This window comes from Rhipicephalus microplus, chromosome 4 (assembly GCF_043290135.1).
Source record: "Rhipicephalus microplus isolate Deutch F79 chromosome 4, USDA_Rmic, whole genome shotgun sequence".
Taxonomy (NCBI): domain Eukaryota; kingdom Metazoa; phylum Arthropoda; class Arachnida; order Ixodida; family Ixodidae; genus Rhipicephalus; species Rhipicephalus microplus.
In genome coordinates, this window is record NC_134703.1 from 77,298,155 (window position 1) to 77,318,633 (window position 20,479).

Here is a 20,479-nt window from a genome sequence, read left to right on the forward strand (position 1 = left end):
GGGGATAGTTTATGCAATAGATATAAAGAGGTCGACAACTTTTTCGATTGTATTGGAAGCGCTAATCAGTAAGCGACTAAGCAATTTCTATTGTAGTATACGTCTGTGAAACGAGTCACATACGAAGTACACGCAGGACCACCTTTCGTAATTTGACCCCATGTACTACCAACAGAACAAACAAAATTGAAGTCGAAACTCTTTAGTACCTGCCGAAGGTATACAGCGGTGCCGCTGAAAGGAGCGGCGCCACCAAATTTACGCATATCGCGTTTTTCACGTGACTGTGTAGGTATCGATCCCCTAGTAATGATTCGGTATTGATAATGAAAGATAGGAACGAACTAATATATGTAATATTGATTACTATGACCAGTATCAAACCCGATTCGAGACGGATGCCAAGCCAGCCAATTTTCAGCGCTGCCAAGTGGTCGCCTCCCACGGTCACGCCCCATCTAATCACACAAAACGGTGACGCGAGTCTCAGCTGAAATTTTGTTTGTTCGGCGTGCACCTCTTGTATTGTTTTCGTCACTCCCATCGTCGTCACCGCCGTCATTAGCGTTCACAAGGGACAATGAAAACACTGAGATATATCAAATCGCAGTTATTGGTGACGTGGTGATACTTTCTCGTTTTGATTTTTTTAGGAGCAATTATTCTGGAATCGACTCCGGCAGCGACGAAGCGACAGCTGGAGACACACGCTTCGGCCATGCTGGCTGGCAAGAAAACAATTGTGCAGATGGAAGTTGCGTATGAGTAACTTGTTCGCGATGATCGCTGCTTCAAACACGCGCACTATTCCATGACAAATCACCCGAAGCGGCTCAAGGAAAACGCAGGAATCACACGAACGGGTAACATGAATCAAATAAAACAGAACAAGTCGTTGCCAGGCAGCCAGGCGTCACGACCAGACGGTACCACAAGTTGGAATCAACACTGAAATTGACGACGTCATCGGTGACCACTCTTCGTCACTCAGCGCCTGAGACGTGGCCTAAGAGCTCGCTGAGCACGTCATAATACTGTCGATGTCGCATGGCGCTGAACGCGCTGTTGAGCGTTTGCATGTTGTTTGCGCTCGAAATAGAATAACTTCTGTGAAACGTAGGTCATTCATATATTGCTAAAGAACTCATGCGTACCAAGCAATCGAATGGCCGCCACATCTCGAGTTCGCAATGTGATGCCACTGCTCCTTTAATTAACGCGCGCGCCGATTCCACGGAACGCTAAAAAGAACACACACAAGGGAATGTCACGCATGCAAAGTGAATGTAAGTCATGTAAGGATTCTAAACACCAATGCTATAAAACTGATTGCTTTGCAATATAGAGCCCCTGAAAAGGCATTCTCGAGTGTGTACTAATTAAAACGAGAGCCAGGGCAACGTGATAACACCACCAGATCGCTTCTGTTTTTTTTACCTTTTTATTTGACAAACCGTTTCCGGCTTTTTCAGGACGTGAGCAGACTTCCTCATCAACGTGATGTCTCATTCGAACAAAAACGCGGCGCGTCAGACCCGCCGGGACGTTTAATTACTTTTCCCTATGGGACATGGCCTACAGCGATCACGGATGTCGCCTCTGTTGTTCACACTATTACCACACTATTGTTTTTCCTGCAAAGTTGCGAAAGCGCTACGGTGATGTGTTCGGCGATTTATCTGCACACCCCGCAACGTTATGCTTGCTTTTTCCGCCAGCAGCAGAAGGAAGAATTTGCGAAGCAATAACTCAGCATAAACATCAATAGTGAAGATGGTCACGGCAGCCTGCTCACATCGACACTAAATGTTGTGCGACACGTCATGTTTTTATGTCCTCTTGTTACATGGGGCCTGGGCAAGCGCTTAGTTCAGTGAGCATAAAGGCGTAAATTTAGCGCAACCTAGAACATTATGAAGTAAAGGTGTCTTCCATTGGTAATCTAGGTTATCTTCGGGCCGCTTTTCTGAAACTATAGGCGTCGTTATACACGCAAATTTAAAAGTTCTGTCAACTTCCCAAGTATTTGTAGGTTTTTTGTAAGCACAGGTTCTACACCCAGATTGTCTTTATGTGTTGTGGCGCATGCGGCAGCTATGGTTCAAAATTTAGGAGGAACGCAAAAAAAGAACAAGAAAGTATAGCTGTGCATTCTTGGAAGTGCGAAGCAGTACTACTATTCTCCTTGATGCTGTTGAGCATATATACTGCCACAGAAACACCTACGGCAGGGTTTCAATTTCACTGGCTAACACACCTAACATTTGTAAACAGCATAAAAATGAAGCAGGAAGTGCCACCGGCACTGTACATTGACTGCACCCTAGTATAGAGGGTTCGTAACAGTGCACGGAAGTCGAGACTGCTCAGCTTTCCCGAGCATGCGCGTTCGTGTTGTTAGCCTGCTAAATAACAATGCCATGCTGATGACGAACTTTTGCGCTTCAAGTGACGCCAACAAGTTCTTGCGCTATACTGCAGGCCCACCTGTTTTCATTTATTTTTTTTGGGGGGGGGGAGAACAATGCGAAATTTTCACCGTTTACAAGTTTTCCAGTGGACAAAGGCCCACAACTTGTAAATTACTGCGAGGGTGCAGCAGTGACGATGACGCACGCACCAGCCGCGCGGATAATTAGTTCAAATGCAGTGACCTTCGGACGCCAGGAGTCAACACTTGTTTTTTTTTTTTGTAGCTACGTGAGCTTTGCTCATTTGGCCATCTTCCACGCTGCCAAGCGTCGTCGTTTCACTCTGTGCTAGTGCTCATTTTTGACAAAGCCCCGCAATGATCGAGCGCTAATTCGTTGCAACCATAAGCTTTGTGGAAATAAAGAAGCGATAACAAGCTCTGATTGAGCATGAGTCCTGAGTGTTGTTGCATACATTCCGGAATGTACACCGAGCATCAACAACTAATTCGGCAAATAGTTCGTAAACTTTTTAAGAGTGTCATCGGCGAACTCAAACCAGTTGATAAAATTAGATGATGACCAACGGTGACGCTTGTCGCTATTGTGATCTGACTGGTACATGACATTCCAAGCACAGTAGCTCCCCTCCGTATACAGAGTTGTATTGCGAGCGCTCACTTCCAACGGCAGTCGGGGCTCCTATAACAAGAAATCGCGCGTACAAAACAAAAGAAGTCGCGAACAATTTTCAAGTAAGAAATTCGTTAGAGCGATAACATAAAACCACGGCGGCATACAAATGAAGACGAAACACGAAAACGCGTCAGAAAGAGCGCAAGGAGCGGTTAGACGAAATGCCTAGCACATATCGCCTGCAGCTCAGGAAGAGAACGCCTTCACGGCCGTTCGTTGCCTGGCGAATGAAAAATAGACTGCCTCAGCACCCACGGCCAACGGTCCGCGCCTCCATCCGCCATTACCGAACACCTCTCATAAGCACAGAGCGCAAGCAAGCAACGAGTAAGTAAGCGAGCAAACAAGAAAGCAAACAGCAACTTCACCGGAAAACCCATTCCCCTCCTTCCGCTTCCGTTGCCATCGCATTTTTGCATACGCAAAAGGAGGGTGACGAAGAGCGTTGTCCCGCGTCCTGGGTATCTTGCTTTTCGAAAGGTCTACTAGTGCATTTTTTTTTGTTTTTGTGAGTAGAGTTCCTCGAATCGAGGAGGTCTGACCACGCAGTATGAGTGGAGTTGATGGGAGTTCATATTTTTTTTCTGTGAACTCGCGGAGTCAATCGCCGATCTCTTGCACAGAAAAGTAGTATGCACTTTACTTTCCCCCTGTCCGCGCACAAGGAAGCATTTAGCAAGCAAGCAAGCAAGAAGATGTAGGAGAAGTAGAAAGATTCACAAACCATTTACAAAGCTTCATTTTTTTTTTGATGTCTAGGTATTGCTCAGTGTAGAGCGGGGCTGTGAACTTGTGGTTACATTGCGCCGGTTTTTTTAATGGTGTTTTTGCATAAGGAAAAATGAAAATTCTAACTTCTCAAAGTAAACTAGGTGCTGTATTCATGAAATTTTTTCATACTCGGTGTGCAATCTAAAAAAATTAGAATAGACCAACAGTATTTCATGGCAGGGCATGTCATTGTCGGCAATGAATGAATGTATGTATGAGTGAATGAATGAATAAATGAATGAATGTTGTGTTGAGTGCGAAATTGTGAACTGAGACATATTTTGGCTGACACTCGTTTCTGCTACTGGTTTAGTTATTGGCGGATAAGCACAATATAGATTTTATGAGGCAGTCCAAATGTAACAGATATTTTTGTATTTGCGTACATGCATTCCATAGGGGTAAATTAGTCCAACTTTAGTGAAAATGAAACAACTACATAGATATAGAGTTTCTGAAGAAAAATTCAAGAGTAACGCATGCACGAGAACAACGAAGCCACCTTTCTACAATTTATACCGGCTTTACAAAGCTCATACGCACTTCTTACAGTATATATCTCAAGCTGCGTGCAATTTTATTTATTAGTGGCTGTACAGCTTACGATACATACTTTTGTCAAGTTTTTGTATTTGTAAAATCTTGAAACACACTGTGGCTGCTTGGGGCGGTAAGACGATGCTCAGAGGCTATTTTTGTTGAGGTAGGGTGCATCATACAAAAAAAGTTATTTATGTTTTGCTATGTGAATTGAAGTTACATAAAGTCAAGTGAGATAAAGAGGGACTGATGGTAAGTTGTTAATTGAACATATCATGATTCAAAGTGATCATTGGTATGATTGAACTTCAGCTTGTCATTATTTTCTGTTATACATTGCCTTACATTTGACAATAGTGGACTATGCGGAATGTTGTAATACGTATTTTGTACATATATACTGAGAAAACTAAGCTTGCAAATTACCGTGAAGGGTACATTTTTAAAGTTTTTTTATTAGGCTTACGCTTTTATTTCTTTCATTTGTATAAGCTACACATGATCTGTATTCATCGCTTGAGTATGCGCATATTGTGTTTCGTGGATAAAGACCCACAAACTGATGAGCTTACTTCTACATTTGCCACAATTATTTTATTAAGTGCAGAAAATTTATTATTGGATAAGTTTTCAGATCTTGTTATGTCATTTCTGTGTCACTCGGGGTCAGCGTGGATGCATATATATGAGATTGTTTTCTGAAATAAATGTAGTTGCGAATGTCGGGCCTTTCTTTTTCTTGCTGTTCATGATAAAAAGTGCGCTACTTAACTTTACGGTAAATAATGAGATATATAGCCTGTGTCGACGGAATAAAATGACGCTAATCAATAAGAGCGAGCGGTACTGATATTACGTAGTCAGCACCTTAAGAGTGGATGCAGAGACTTGGGACTATACGCACAGTAGCGACGCGTCTGCCCCGCTCGATGAACTGTCATCAGAGACTGCAGTTCGGAAACTGCCAATAACTGGGGTGGCGCGGTCGCACTAGTGCCTCAATGGCTAGAACGGCGTCCATCTCATAGCAATAACGTGGATGGCGAGAAAGAGTTTTTCCCTTCGCACTGATAATAAGGAAGTTTTCGACGCGCAGGCGTGTTCCTTGACGTCAGTGTAAACATATTGCTTCATGCAGGTTGACATTTTGTGGGATAATGTGCGTGTGTGCCTGACGAAGAGGATGAAGAGTTGTCTCCGCTCAGTGTCTGGTCTACCAGTCACGGCGCTGCTGCTGCTGGTTTGAAATATATTTCAGCCACAGCCTCGTAGATACGGCTTCTCTCTTCCATAACATATTTGGTGGAGGTGCGGGGTATCGATCGCAGTACCTCTCACTGTGGATGAAATATATTTCAAACCAGCAGCAGCAGCGCCGTGACTGGTAGACCAGACACCGAGCGGAGACAACTCTTCATCCTCTTCATCAGGCACACACGTGCATTGTCCCACAAAATGTCAACATGCATGTAGCAATATTAAATCCCTAAAATTGCGCTCCCATAGTTATTCACTGCGTGATGCGATATCAACTAGGAGTTCATATGTTTTCTGGATTGTCCCGGATCGCAACTTATGCACGTTGCGCTGGCATGTATTGTCAGCGTGTGGTGTGTCGGCCTTGCGAGAAAGAATAAGCTTAACCTTTAAACACTGGCGAGCACTCTTCTTCATCAGGCCGCAACGAACGGTATACGGTATAGACTAGGATGCATAGCCTTAGTGGTGATCATACACAGTACGTTTTATCGCACACACAGCTCAACATTTTACTCAGAGATGAAGCAAAGAAAAAGCTGTTTTATTATGAGAGAGATAGATAATCAAACAAGAGAAAGGCAGAGAGGTGAACCAGAAATATAGAGCACTCGGTTTGCTGCCTTGTACTAACGGATGGTGAAAGAGAAATAAAGACGGAAATAAAAGTGGACGGAGGAGCAGGTGAGCGAAAAAAATGAGTTCACTTATTTGCCCAGAGGTGTTCTTGATACGTTATCGCCCAGAGACTCTGATTAATTGGTCTGAACAAAAGAAAAAAAATGGCAGCATATCCACGGAGTGAATGATGGAGAGTGGGGCGAAGCATTCGTCCGTCCATTCGTTCTTGCCTCCGTCTGTCCATGCGTCCGCCTCTGTGACCATCCATGCGTCCATCCACCCGTCCGTGCGTGCGTCTACTCGTGCGTCCATCCCTGCGTTCGTCCATGCATCCGCCCCTGCGTTCGTTCATGCGTCCATCCATGCATCTGTCTGTGTGTCCGTTCGTCCATCTATTCAACATTCCAAGTACCACCACCTCGCATCTTTTCATCATATATTCCCCATATAGAAGCACCGCCATCCAGCTGACATTCCAAGGACTAAACGAGAGGTGGCACACGCACATTTTCTTAAGGCTTGCGCTTCGGGTCTATTTCCCACCTTTAACCACCTCGAGTTCATGGTATATACTAGCTCACTGTATTCATGGCACTGCGGCCTAACGCTCGCTAAACCTTTCTAAAACCAAGAAGGTTACGCCCAGCGAGTATAACGTAACAACCTTTTCCTGTCAGATAGTTCTCAATGTACATGCCAATGGCTGCTAATGGGAAATGAGAGACAGGAGAATTCGGCTTTTACTTTCTTACGGCTTGCGCTTCGTATCTACTTCCCACCTTTAACCACCTCGAGTTCATTCATGGTATATACTAATTCATTGTATTCATGGCACTGCAGCTCAACGCTCGCTAAACCTTTCTAAAACTAAGGAGGTTACACCCAGCGAGTATAACGTAGCAGCCCTTTCTTGCCAGATAGTGCTGAATGTACATGCCAATGGCTGCTATTGGGGATCGCAGCGTGCGCGTTAACTAAAAGCCGAATGCTCCTGTCTCTCACTCCCCATTAGCCGCCATTGAAATGTACATTGAGCACAATTTTTTATTGTTCAACAACGCACAGAAGAAATCTCTCACCGGCACAACCTAACAAGCATAACATTTTAACCTTAAAGGTCAAAATGTTATACTTGTTGCATACTACAACGGCTACGAGGGACGAACGGGTGCTGTTATAGAAAGCTTCACCCCTAAAAGAAAGTATTCATAGCGAAACTATTATAGACCATCTCATATACCGTGATGAAGCAAAAAAGTTCAATAAGCGCTTAATTGGTTTTATATGCGACGACCATTCGGGTCGACATTCCAACTCTGACTGTTCCGATACGTGTCTAAGTGTGCTAACAGAGCGGCATATGCATCTCATAATGCCGAACTCAAAATAAGGCATTATTATAATCAGAAAGCAGGAGGTCTGCTTTAGAGGATTATTGGAATGTTGGTATTATGGTAGTGTCACTAATGGTTGTTGTAAGCGCCAGCGTTTTGTCGCTGCTTCTATATATAAGGTTATCGAGCCTAAATTTGATGGCCTACGCCCTAACCACGTGAAAGGTCACCGGTTCGTTTAGCCGGAACGCTTCAGGCGGGAGGGCCTACGCCAACTTTTCCATCCTGGTGGTCGTTCTGGGTATGCAAATCAAACCTCCCCACTGGGCTGCATTGCTGCAATTTGGCAGTTCTCAATGATGACCCAACGGGCTGAGTATGCAAATAAGACTTGCTGTAGCAGTTGTGATCATTGATATCTTTGATATCCGGGAGGAAGAATTAAGCGAATATCCTACGAGTGTTGAAGTTTTCATTACATTTTTTTCCTCAGTACCAAAGAAAAATGTTTTCTTATTGGCTTGTTTGAAAGGTCGGGAGGTGTTTCTTGTTCAGCAAACTTTAGTTCCAACATCGTCTTTTTCAGTTAGGTACATATTTTTAGTGATATATCTATAATCAGAAAAGCTAATATATATATATATATATATATATATATATATATATATATATATATATATATATATATATATATATATATATATATATATATAATCTTAGTTGCACACATGCTGCTAAAAAAAGAGCTGGCTCTTCATTGACACTTCAAATGGGCGAAGCGTTTCTTAGCGAACTTCAGCGACTTTAAGCGTACCTATATATCTATCTGTCTATCTATCTAGCCGCTTACTTTTGGATGCTCTCGTCGTCACACTCTTAACTTAGCGGGAACCAAACTAGCAAGGTAAGGTAAGATGATTGGCCCGCCGCGGTGGTCTGGGGTTAAGGTACTCGGCTGCTGACCCGCAGGTCGCGGGTTCGAATCCCGGCTGCGGCGGCTGCATAACCGATGGAGGCGGAAATGTTGTAGGCCCGTGTTCTCAGATTTGGGTGCACGTTAAAGAACCCCAGGTGGTCAAAATTTCCGGAGCCCTTCACTACGGCGTCTCTCATAATCAAATGGTGGTTTTGGGACGTTAAACCACACACAACAATCAAGGTAAGATGATTATGACGAATATTACGCGCTGGTAAATACATAGGGATACGAAGGGATAGAATAAATGTCAGCGTTAGGAAAAAGCTGACATAGGCAGCGTTGACCCCCCGGCAAATGCAAATAATAAATTTCCGGGTTCCAGCAGGAATTGCACCCAAGCATTCTGTGTGGCAGTCACGCATTCTACCACATAGCTACGCCATGTCTCGGAACTACTTTTCGAATAGATGCTAATTTTCGTGAAACGTCAATAGTGGTTGCATTGCTGTCTACCCAATTTTGTAAACATTACATATGTACTTTTTTAATACAGCCGTCAAATCGGTTAAAGTCAATTGTGGTTAGGTGCCTTGCGCTGAAGTTGATTTATGTAGTAGTGTCCAGGGCCAGCATCCTTGCGAGCATCAGCGCTTCATATCAGCTTCTGATGTGTCAAATACGCATGTTCCAGTTGGGATCGTTGCGCAAGTGCAAACAACTTGTTATATAAAAATCTGCTACTCTTCAACATATGTTCGCACACACGAACATATGAATCGACGTAGCTTCGCATGCGAAGCTACGTCGATTCCCAGTTACGTGGGATCTGCTGAATGTTTTCAAAATGATACGTTTATTTGTGTGAATGTGCTTGCTTTTTATGGTAATTTCTTCTGAGTCGTCTTTTAATGGCGAACTCGTCTCGATTCTCTCATGCGCAAAGCTCATTGTGACATGAACTATATGGCCGGCAAGTGAAGTATGTTGTTGGTACACCGGAACATTTCTTACTGCAAGCATTTCCGAATAGCCCATCTTGTCTCTACATCTTCAATTCTGAAGCATGTTCTGCATGAGTTGGTCTTCAAAAATGAACCAATCCGGATGTCGGGTGTTTAAAGGAAGCATGACAACGGCTACTTCGGCTACTTACAAATAAACTTCCCCTCTTTCTTGTCCCGCACTTGTCGGTTAGCAATCTTTATGACTTGAACACTTATTACATTGTAACAACTGTTCATGATTTCTTTCGCAGTAAAATGTTGTTGCAAAAGAAGAAATGATTGTTTTGTTTACTTTAAAGGGACAGTGGGAACATACGTCTGGCGCGAAAATAGGTTGTATATACATGAGATTCTGTGTATGCACTCTAATCCTCTATTACATGGGCCGTTTCTATGTGTTGGAATGGTACTCACGTGTTCTCCTCATTCAGATAATTGTTCACATATGGACTTTCAATGCAGCCAAGGAATGACTGCTTAAATTTAAATTAACCACACGAACAACTTATAGTTACATGTCTAACACTTCCTTACATGCGTGTACGACTTTTCGCTTGAAAGGTCATCAAATAATTTTCTTCATATTTCTTCCACTTCTCCAAAACTGAGACATCCAGATGCAACACATGTGCACTTCTTGCATAATGTCGTGAAGCCATGCTGCGCGTTGCGTTTTGCGCTGCCGGCTTCAAAGATTAAAGTCTGTGTTCACGCATGAATGTGCGTTGTTTTCAGCATACAAGCTTGATCATACGAAATGTAGAGATTCTGCACATGTTGTGCTAAATGATGCCCATGAAATAAAGTGAATAATATAATTTCCAACCACACAATCTTTCAGCAGCCAAACGCCGGCAGACGTATTGAATATGGATTCACGTTTTCACAGAACAACATACCAGCGCAGACACAGAGCGAGTGCAGAAAAGGCTATTAACCAGACGAGAGCGTGCCAAACCATCTTGACCACAGTTTTAGTTATAGTTAAGGTGCACTAGCACTAGCGTTGCAGGTGCACCTTTCGGACAGCTGTCTGTGGGCGTTTCATGCCACAATATGCCTAGAACAAAGAATCTCAGCCCTCACCAAGCTCGTTCCGTGAAGTGCGATGTCCCGGGCACCAGGAAGAGAATAGCCACTTCCTTCACAAGGAGAAGTATAGCTGTAAAGTTAGAGCATCAAAGGCACATGCAACTTGACTTTTCGTAGCGTGCCTTCCTGCCGTGTTTAGATAAGAACAGTAAAAAAAGAAGCAAGCTTGACGGCGAGAATTCTTGATACTTGGTCATATAGCGCACCGTTGCACATCAACAGCCATTGCACCCACAGCTCTCCGAAGGCCGCTCTTCCCGACGGAGGAGTACGAAATACGCAGTCCCAGCACTTTCCAAATTTGACCGACCTCTCGTAAAAACTCGGGGCAGCAGTGACTACCCTCCACTTTCGGGAAGTGTAGACGGGAGTCAGATGGATGGGATCTACTCATCCAGGTACAACACGAGTACGGTACGCAGAACGACTAACAGTAAACAAGCAAGTGAAATCAGAGGAAGAAAATGGCATGAGCTGTTTCCTCTCGGTGTGTGTTCGTGCGTCCTATGGACCGTTCTTCTTTAAATCACTGCGAAACAGCCCACTTTTGCACTGTTTGGCCACCGCATATACAGAGGAGGTTTCAATGCAGATGATGGTTGCATTGTCTTCCCTTAGAGGGCACTCACACTAACAGTATGTCAGTGGACTCAAAACTAGAACGCATTTTTGAAATACGCTGTAACTTGTTTACGTTAGTTGAGATTGATTTGATCATGGTATTACTGAATGTGTGCATGAGGTATTGCTGAGTGTGATACTGGTCATACCATAGAGTTTCCCAAAATTAACTAGAGGACACTCTGGCGCTGCAATCGTTCAGCGACCGTGAGAATGATGGGTAGTACACACATTTGCCTAGTGTGCGTACTTGCGGGCGGCGAATCGTACTTGCGGCTCCGTTTATTGCTGGTTACGGTTTTTGTTTTGAAAGAAAGAACGAACCCTTTTGAACTTAGTGACTTGATTCGAAATCGTAAGCCTAAATGAATAAGTTTGTGAAGTGCAAACGGTGAACATTTGCTAATTCATGTTTTCGGGAAAAAAACAGCTCCAAGCCACACGAACACACATGGAGCCAGAAGCAGGCCAGAAGTACGAAAATTAGACAAGTGTGTGTACTACCCATCATTCCCATGCTCGCTGAAGCGCCGTGTGTTGCAGCTCCCATAGACACTAGCGCCAGAGTTCCCTCTAGTGTATATTGAGAAACTCTATGGCTCATACCACGAGCGCAGTTCCCTGGTCGTCGCATCGCATTTGCCGCGCTCGTCATGTGTCGATGATACTATGTCATACACTTGACTGAAAATCCGATTGATAGATTGATATGTGGTGTTTAGTGTCCCAAAACTGCCATAATATGAGAGACGCTGTTGTGTAGGACTCTGGAAATTTTATTGCCCATTGCCTGAGAAGCAGTAAATCGTCATAGAACCTTCCTTACTTGCTTTACACAGTACTGTCGCCTATAGTAATATATACCAGCTATTCCTAGTCTATCGAAAGATTACAAAGAGAAAATTACCAACACGCGGCCTCAGTAGGCTGATGCGAGATAATTCAATCCCACTTTGCCTAGCATATGAAAGGTTCACTTGTGCAAGCGCTGCCCCTTGATTGATTGAAAAGGTCTCGGCTACCACGCTACTGTGTACATTTTCGTGCACCTTTCTAAACTTTGTGGTTTTAGAATCCTGGGTTGCACTCAAATGCGTTGCACTGGAGTGCCCTATTTCCGGCGATGACGATGTTTTTTTCCCTCCAAGTTACACATGTGTCATTAACTAGCAGTGCTGTTATCTAATCACCTGCAGTATTGCTATCAGTTTTGCCTGGATATGCGTTTATACTTCCGAGAACATGCGTGGCTTCCGAGAACACGTGCGCCAAATGTTATAACGCAGCAAGTGGCCTAAAATGCGCTATAAATTATCAAAATCAGGCAAAAATTACTTTCTCTTCCTTTGGCGAATCACGGAATATGCCCAAAAATCACACGTAGATGACCCATCTATCAGCCATTGGCTGATTTGAACATGGTGCCCTCGGTTGTTACAGAAATCACCGCGAGAGGCCCATTTGTACACGCGCACGCGCGAAATCGCAATCAAAAACCCGCGTATTCGATAAAAAAAATAAAAAAAGTGCTCAAGATCACAAGGCATGCGTGACGTTTCTTTGTTTGCCCCTCCCATTCCTTCTTGCTTAGTTTCGAGCGCTTTCGTCGGGACGAGAGGAGAGAGAATGCGATTGCAGCGTGTGACAAATCTTTGTAACTCTGGTCGTACTGAACGGATCCTTAAAATTTTTGCGGCGTTGAACTTCTGAGGCAATACGCTTCTTCAGCGAATTAATTCCATGGTCACTCAAAAAAAAGTGTTTCAGGGCTTCTTTATTGTCAGTCTTTTTTTCGATTTTCCACTCGGTGCATTATGTGGCAACGGGTAGTTTTATAGCCTATCCCAAGTAAATAATTCGTAGAAAAAACTATTAAGGGCCTATGTAACCTAAATGAGCATTCCTTTCCTTCAAGAGAGTTATTCGATATTGCCATGCTACAATATCACAATACGATCAACTTCCCCAGTGTCATTTCATTGATTTGTGGGGTTTACCGTCCAAAAACCACCATATTATTATGAGAGACACCGTAGTGGAGGGCTCCGGAAATATCGACCACTTGGGGTTCTTTAACGTGCACCCAAATCTGAGCACACGGGCCTACAACATTTCAGCTTCCGTCGGAAATGCAGCCGCCACAGCCGGGATTCGATCCCGCGACCTGCGGGTCAGCAGTCGAGTACCTTAGCCACTAGACCACAATGGCGGGGCCAGCAGCATCATTTACTGGCAGGGAACTTGGTGGTGCGTAGTTCACAAGTATGACGCACAAACATTACCAAAATATCACGGAATACAAAGCACAGAAAGTCAGCCCTCTGTCCTGCGCCTCCTTGGCTGCTTGTTACGCTTGCGATGTTGTACCTTTGTACTGTGCGATCATTGTCTGTGCATTATCTGATGTCTTCGTCTTCAGAGAAAAAAATATGCTAACTGTTATGCGAGCTGTATAATGACCAACACAAAGCAGAAAAAAAATGTTGACCATAGTTTTGTTTTCATGCCGAGTAGTGGACGGCAAGGTCTCAATAAACAAAAACGTAACATTTTATTAAGAAAAGTTGTGTAAACTGCCTAACCGAGATTCTATGAAAGGGGCAGTTGTGTTTTTTGTTTTAGTCGAAAAAGACAATTGACGCTTATAACAATTGCCGAAGATTCCACTGGAACTTACACGCCTACGTTTACGCAAATAGGCCCGAAGGGAGGGAAGCGTTAAATATGGATTGATGTATAGTACGTTGGCGACACGTCTCTTCTTATTGGGAGGAGTCCCAAATTTAGCACGAAATGAAAAAAAAAGAGAGAGAAAAAGATTTCGCAATTTAAAGCCTCGCCTCGAACGCCGAATTCCGATACCCCATATGAAAGAGCTTCAAAGCGCCGCCTAATGTGCAAACAGTGATCTTTCTGGGAGGCAGTGACCCGTTAAAAGAGTAGCTGGGGCGCATAGGAGTGGCAGTAAAACTCTATTTTCCCCTATGGAAAAGCAGTCGCTGGTGCGAGAGCGTGCTTTTTCATCGTCGTGCCTGGAAGGCGGCTCAAAAACAGGCGGTGCTTTGAGTGTCGGGTAGATGTTGCACGATGAGTAGTTGGAGCGGAAAAATAGTAAGGACGAAAAACTTTCCTGTAGCGGTATTAATCATTTTTTTATTTCCTGACAGTAAACACGGCACTTCATTAAAACTAGGAAAACTAGGAAAAACTGAGACCAGCGTGATTTTTAAATAACTAACTCGGTGTCTCCTTCAATTGTAAATACCATAAAACAGGCCACTGTAAGAAACTAGCGATGTTGATGTGAGGCATCCGGTTGTAAAACTTATTGTTTCGAGTCTGTGGAGAAAAATTCATCTCTTATTGCCTTGAAATGTTTATACTGCGAGGTTTTTTTTATTTTGGTTGCTTTAGTATATAGACTCATACTAGACGGATTAATGGGTTATCTGTATTATCAACAAATTTTGTCTTCACTAATGTATCAATGTCTTGCAACGACACAATATTAAGTGACGATGTTCAGTGTCTGTCAGATGGCGGAACGCTTGTCACAATTTAATACGAATCATTATTGGATCGATGTCTCTGACCTTTGGTGTACCACACCAATTGATATGGATTAATCTTGATCAATCAATTAAACTGGAATTAACGCTTCTGCGTCTTTTTTGTACTTAAGCAGAAAAGTCAGTATGGTGTATCACGCTCGCCACCTGCTGCTGAATGTCTTTAAAAAAAGCCAGGCCTCTCAGCAAAAGAAAATGCTCAATCCGGTGTTTTCCTGTTTTCTTTTCTTTTTGATATCGCCAATTTTGTAAATGTGCCTTCGCTGTGAATGTTGATTCAGTGGTTTATGTGCCTATTCTTGAACAAAATAATCCAGACTGGCTATTGCTTTCGTTGAAACAAGTTGTATACATGCTTAGGCAAACGCAAATAAGTTGTACTTTTTCGGTACTCATTCATACGCGTTGATAACAAAATTGGTTTGTAGTTTTTTATGTATTATCATTGGGTGAATTCAGACTTGCGCTGTGACTTCTTGGCCGATATTTGGAACAATAGGGTACGCGATCCTACACAACTCCATATTTGCCTGGGACGGACAACTCAAAAATACGCAAACAAACGCAACATGACCTTCCCAGACTACTTTCCTCTTTCATTTTCTGTTATACCCCAAATGATTTTGCCAGCTACAGAGTAACCAACTGAATATCTGATTTTATCAATTTTACGGTCTTTTTAATACCTCTCTCCTCTGGCTCTTTCAATCCCCAAATAAAACCAATTAAGTTAAGGTAAAGCTTCGCTGTTAAACGAAGTTACTGTTGATTTAGTCACTTGGGTTTTCAAAGGGAAGCTATAGGGAAGCTATATGTGTGGATAACGAGAGGGCAAGTACAGGCGTCCCTTCATTAGCAATTTCTTGTGCACTTTTCTTTTTTTTTCTACCACGTAGCGGACTTTCAGTGTGACCACGAGTGTGCACGCGGGAAGCCAGCAGCGTCTATGGTAATGCAGCACACTATATATGCTCAAAACAGCCTATGGTCACGGACTTTGTGCCATGCGGTCATTTTTGGTATGTTTGCTTCAGCGGTGGCGGCTACGCTTGTGTACACAACTTTGTTATCCCTGTTGTGCCAACTTGTGGTTGAAAGGGAGCAAGATACAATAAATATTGGATTAACTGAACCACCTTTATACTCAGTACGTGTTGACTTAACCTCAGTGTGGGGCATATGATTACCATTCACTTTGGTGAAGGCAGCACAATGTTCGACGAGTAGTTCGACGTTTCGCGCTTTAGAACCCACGTCAAAATTATTGCTTCTCTTTTCTCAAATGAACACAACAAATTATTACGCACATAGCTGGAGCCTACGGCTTATTTATTTTTTGTGACAGAATGAAACATGACTGACTGAAGTTTCATTTGGTATGTAACTAGATCTTTCTTAGAGTAAAATGTTGACACCCAGAGAAACATCAAATTGCTTCATTTTCCATCTGGAAATGTAACACTGAGTGCCTTTAAATCGTTCAATGTAAACTTACACATTCCAAGGCAGTGCACCATAATTCGCGCCCGGAGGGGATATGGCATCCTTCATCGAGAGAAGAGGTACGGATTTCTACCTCATTTCGAGAGCTTATGAGAATATTTTATGCCATAGGGTTTACCATAATGTCTGGCTCGCGTGATCACAGAAGCCTCAACTAACGATACGCAACGTTTTGTGACCACGCTAAAAAAAATGGCAGCATATTCACGGAGTGAATGATGGAATGATATACTTTTCAGGAAGGAAGGAAGGAAAGAAGGACAGCAAGAGAGAAGGCAGGAAGGCCAATCAGGTACGTGCCCGATTTGCTACCTTACACTGGGGCAATGAGAAAGGAGAGTATAAATATGTGAAAAAGAGGGAATAGAGGAGAAAAAATAAGATTGCTTCCGTCTTCGTGTCGTCTTGCGTGAATTCATATAGAATCCTGTGTTTTTTTTTCTTCTTTTTAGCAGCAGGGTAAATGTACTCTTTCTGAGCAAAACATAAAACATCGACATTAGACAGAACCTCTGAGATAAGAAGCTAACCATCCTGTTTGATTTATTACGTGTTTTTGTGCACCTGACCAATAAGACCTATTCATGAGGGCCGACGGCGTTCTGAATGGAACAAAACTAAGCGCTACAAATAATATTTTTTGATGTCTCCAAGTAAAAATAAGACAATGCACACTCGTCCAATTTTGGACTGTCATACGCGGTGGCGAATTTTTTCGCATGCCAGCGCCACACGTTAGAACGAAGTTCTGAAAAAAAGAAAAATCACAGCATATCCACGGGGCGAATGATGATGAGTGGGCGAAGCTCCGGAGAGAATCATTGGTAAAACCTTATATCTTCCGTGGGTTATTCTCCCAGTTGATATGATCTAAAGACATCATGAAAAACAATATGTGTGTATATATAGAAATGCATGTTCAATGCATGTTCCTCGGATCATGGTTGGTTTCATATGGTCATACGATATAATTCTGAGTGCATATCTAAAGGTCAAATGTTGTTGGATAAACCAATTATTGGTCGTGTCTGCGATATCAACGTTGAAATCAGCAACTAGTATGAACGGTGCATTCTTCTACTCTGTTTAAATTTTATACATACACACTCAGAGAGATAATGAAACATTTATTTGCGACCAAGGAAGGAATGTCGGTGAGTGGAATCCTTAGTCTGGGGTTCTTTAACGTGCACCGAAATCTTAGCACATGGGCCTACAACATTTCCGTCTCCATCGGAAATGCAGCCGCCGCAGCCGGGATTACAGCAGTAAATGAAGCCACAAGTGCGGTTCACCGCCCGCAAGCACGAAGACTAGTCAAATCCGTGTACTACCAATCATTCCCATAGTTGCTGAACTATCGCAGCGCCAGAATCCCCTCTTGTTAGTTTTATGAAACTATGTCCTCCACTACGGCTTCGTCGAGAATCGGGCGCTAGAGTGAAGGAATTTTCTAACACAGGAACGAGTGAAGCCACAATCATTACACATTGTATTTCACCGAGGGCACTGTGGCTGATAGGGGGAATACATTTTTGCAAAATTAAGGGTTAAAGTTGCCTCCATTTTATTAATGAACTTACTAATTCTAGCTGTTGTGGAGCTGACCACCGACCGCTGGAGCCTCCGAATCCAGGAGGAACAGGACAAGTGCTCGCCAAAACTCGGTGGCTCGATCTGGAGCCGCGTCATGCGGGCGGGTTCATGCCTGGAGAAAAAAAAAAGTAAGCCAAGGTTCCCGTTTTGTGGTGGCCAGGGCGCGATGCCTATGAAGCATGTAGAGGGGCCACTCCCAACACAAGTGGTTGAAATCAGCACGGCAGTTGCTCATGGAGCGGAATTCAGCAAACGTAGCCTTATTGTGCGGCACTTTTAATAGGATAAACTAAAAGGAAACTTCGATCGAAGTGCATCATGCAATAAAACATCACCTGTATGGACTTAACGCCAAGAGCTCAAGAGCAGCGCGGGTAACTCCTCTTCACTACAGATAATATAAGATATTCCCTGCATGAACTCAAATTCCACTCCTAAGTCACGGTAAGCTGTCTTCCAAGCGTACGAAATGCGTCCCTTGACGCTCAGGTGTCGCTGCTTGATTAATTATTTAAGCTCCAGCGATCCAGCTCGCGTATTCGCAGCACCGGCACATAAGTTCCGTCCGACTTTTCTCTGAAGCACTTTGTCTCGTCGCTTTTTATCTCTCGTGAAAGTTTATGAACAGGACTGAATGTGAGGCAAAGAAGAAATATATTCATCAAAGAAGACAAAACGCTGCGAATATTTAAAGAACAAGCAAGCCAGATGAATATTCATGCGCTCAGCACTTTCAGTTTACCAAATAAAAGATCATACGCAAGAACTAGGAAAACAAAACTTGATGAAGTTATAAAAGACACTGACGCGAAGTAATGCAAGTATAGCAACGCATGCATAGTTAAGCTGAGCTTGGCCTTTTCAAAGTTCCAACTGCGCGCTGAACTTCACGGCTTTTACTTTTAAAGATGCGTGTTCATTTTGCAATCTTTCCTGCCCCGTGGGCTCCCGCGACAACCTCCTCTTTTTTCGTAGTTTGAGCGGGAAGAACACGCATTTCTCCCCCACATTTCTTTCTCATTGCTTTTCTTTCGTTGCTTACATGTTCAATTATGGTGAGGTGGTGGGTTTGCGTGCAGTGATAAGGGCTGAAATTTCGTCATGCTTCAGGTGTAACAGCCATGGGTTCACTGCTTAGAAATAATTTTGCTACCTTTCTACATACTGCTGGGTATTTTCTTTTATAATATGAAATTTCGATGACTAGATTGTTTTGTCGCTATACCTGATTACTTATTAACGACTTTCGTTAATATCCAGTCTGCTTAATTATTCTACCACTCATTTATTCAGTCAACTTTAAATAAATAAATGAATCAAATAATGACTAAATTAACAACTGCGTAGAAAACACATGCCTTACCTAGAACGCCCAGCAGAGTAGCAGCGAAAGCAAAATGAGTGGCCTTTTTAGATCTGCTTGTGAACTTTCTTGATGTAACTACTGCAAGTACAGCTGCAAGACTTTCATGAAGGCACGAAACCTCGTAATTCTGCTAAACAGGAAAGCGTTCAGTATGCCGCTATCCGTCATTTGGTGGAGCAACGAGGTGCCCACTGGACATCCATAAGGCATTACGAAAACTTTGTATGTTGAGACAGATAATGGTTAAGACTCGTGCTTGAGCCCTTCGTAATGGGTGGTAGTCTTTAAACTGCCCTTTCGTTGCTCAGTTAACATTCTTTCGCTTCTGAACATGTTATTGCATAATAAGGATTGCTCGCTGAAGTTAACTGACTATAATCCTAAATAAATATTTCTGTGGTGTTTAATGAGATTGGTGTAACAGTGGAAAATGTGAAGGGAGTTTTTCAAGTATATACGCTCAATCTGAGAATATTCTAAACTGTGGAAACGAAAAGAAAATACAGCCAAAGTTAAATGCATTGAAGAGCACTGTTATAAATCTCAATTTAAAAATGTGTGTTTCCGTTTGCGTGTTTCAATTTAATTGTCGGTGTGTGTTTACTTCGCAGTTGAAGCATACGGGGCCTTCGAAGAAGGAAACGGCTAATCATAAGTCATTCTACCATGGCGTGATTCAGAAGTACATTAGTAAAGACTGACCATGCGATAAAAAAAAGAATCATCAATGTACATCGTAGTGTTTCCCCTTAAGCTAATGCACAAATATTAGATGAACGATAACATTGGTCAGAAAAGTGAACATTAGTATTTTTTGAAAAAAAAAGCAGAACGGCGCTTTATAATAGCCTTCAACCTCTACCTTCCACTGTCCTGCACCCCGGAAAAGTTCAGTGAAAAATGACACAAATACAGCCAACACTAAAGCAATAAAAGGTCGCCGGTACTTCAGTGAGAAACTGCGCCTACAGTGTGGGATAGACCAAGCAGTGGAGTTCCGATATGCCTAAGTGGTTTCCACATCAAGGACGGAAGGTGATGGCTTTTAGAGGTGGGAAGGCTCGCTCGGCTAGCGCTCCCGGCATGAACGACGCCCTTTCGAGAAGCGATCGTTCGAGAGACTACTGCTGACGTTCGAGAGACTACTGCCCGGGGATTTCTCGTTATTTTCACTGGGTT

The 20,479-nt window shown here is 43.1% G+C and overlaps 1 long non-coding RNA gene across 1 annotated transcript in view; it reads left to right on the forward strand.

Moving 5' to 3' along the window:
• The window catches only part of LOC142814318 (uncharacterized), a 139,731-nt gene extending 121,685 nt beyond the window's left edge, over positions 1-18,046 (forward strand). Inside the window, exons 3-4 of the long non-coding RNA XR_012894924.1 lie at positions 16,578-16,630; positions 17,931-18,046. This is a non-coding gene — a long non-coding RNA (uncharacterized LOC142814318). The remainder of the gene's footprint in view (positions 1-16,577; positions 16,631-17,930) is intronic.
• The last annotated feature ends 2,433 nt before the right edge of the window (positions 18,047-20,479 follow it).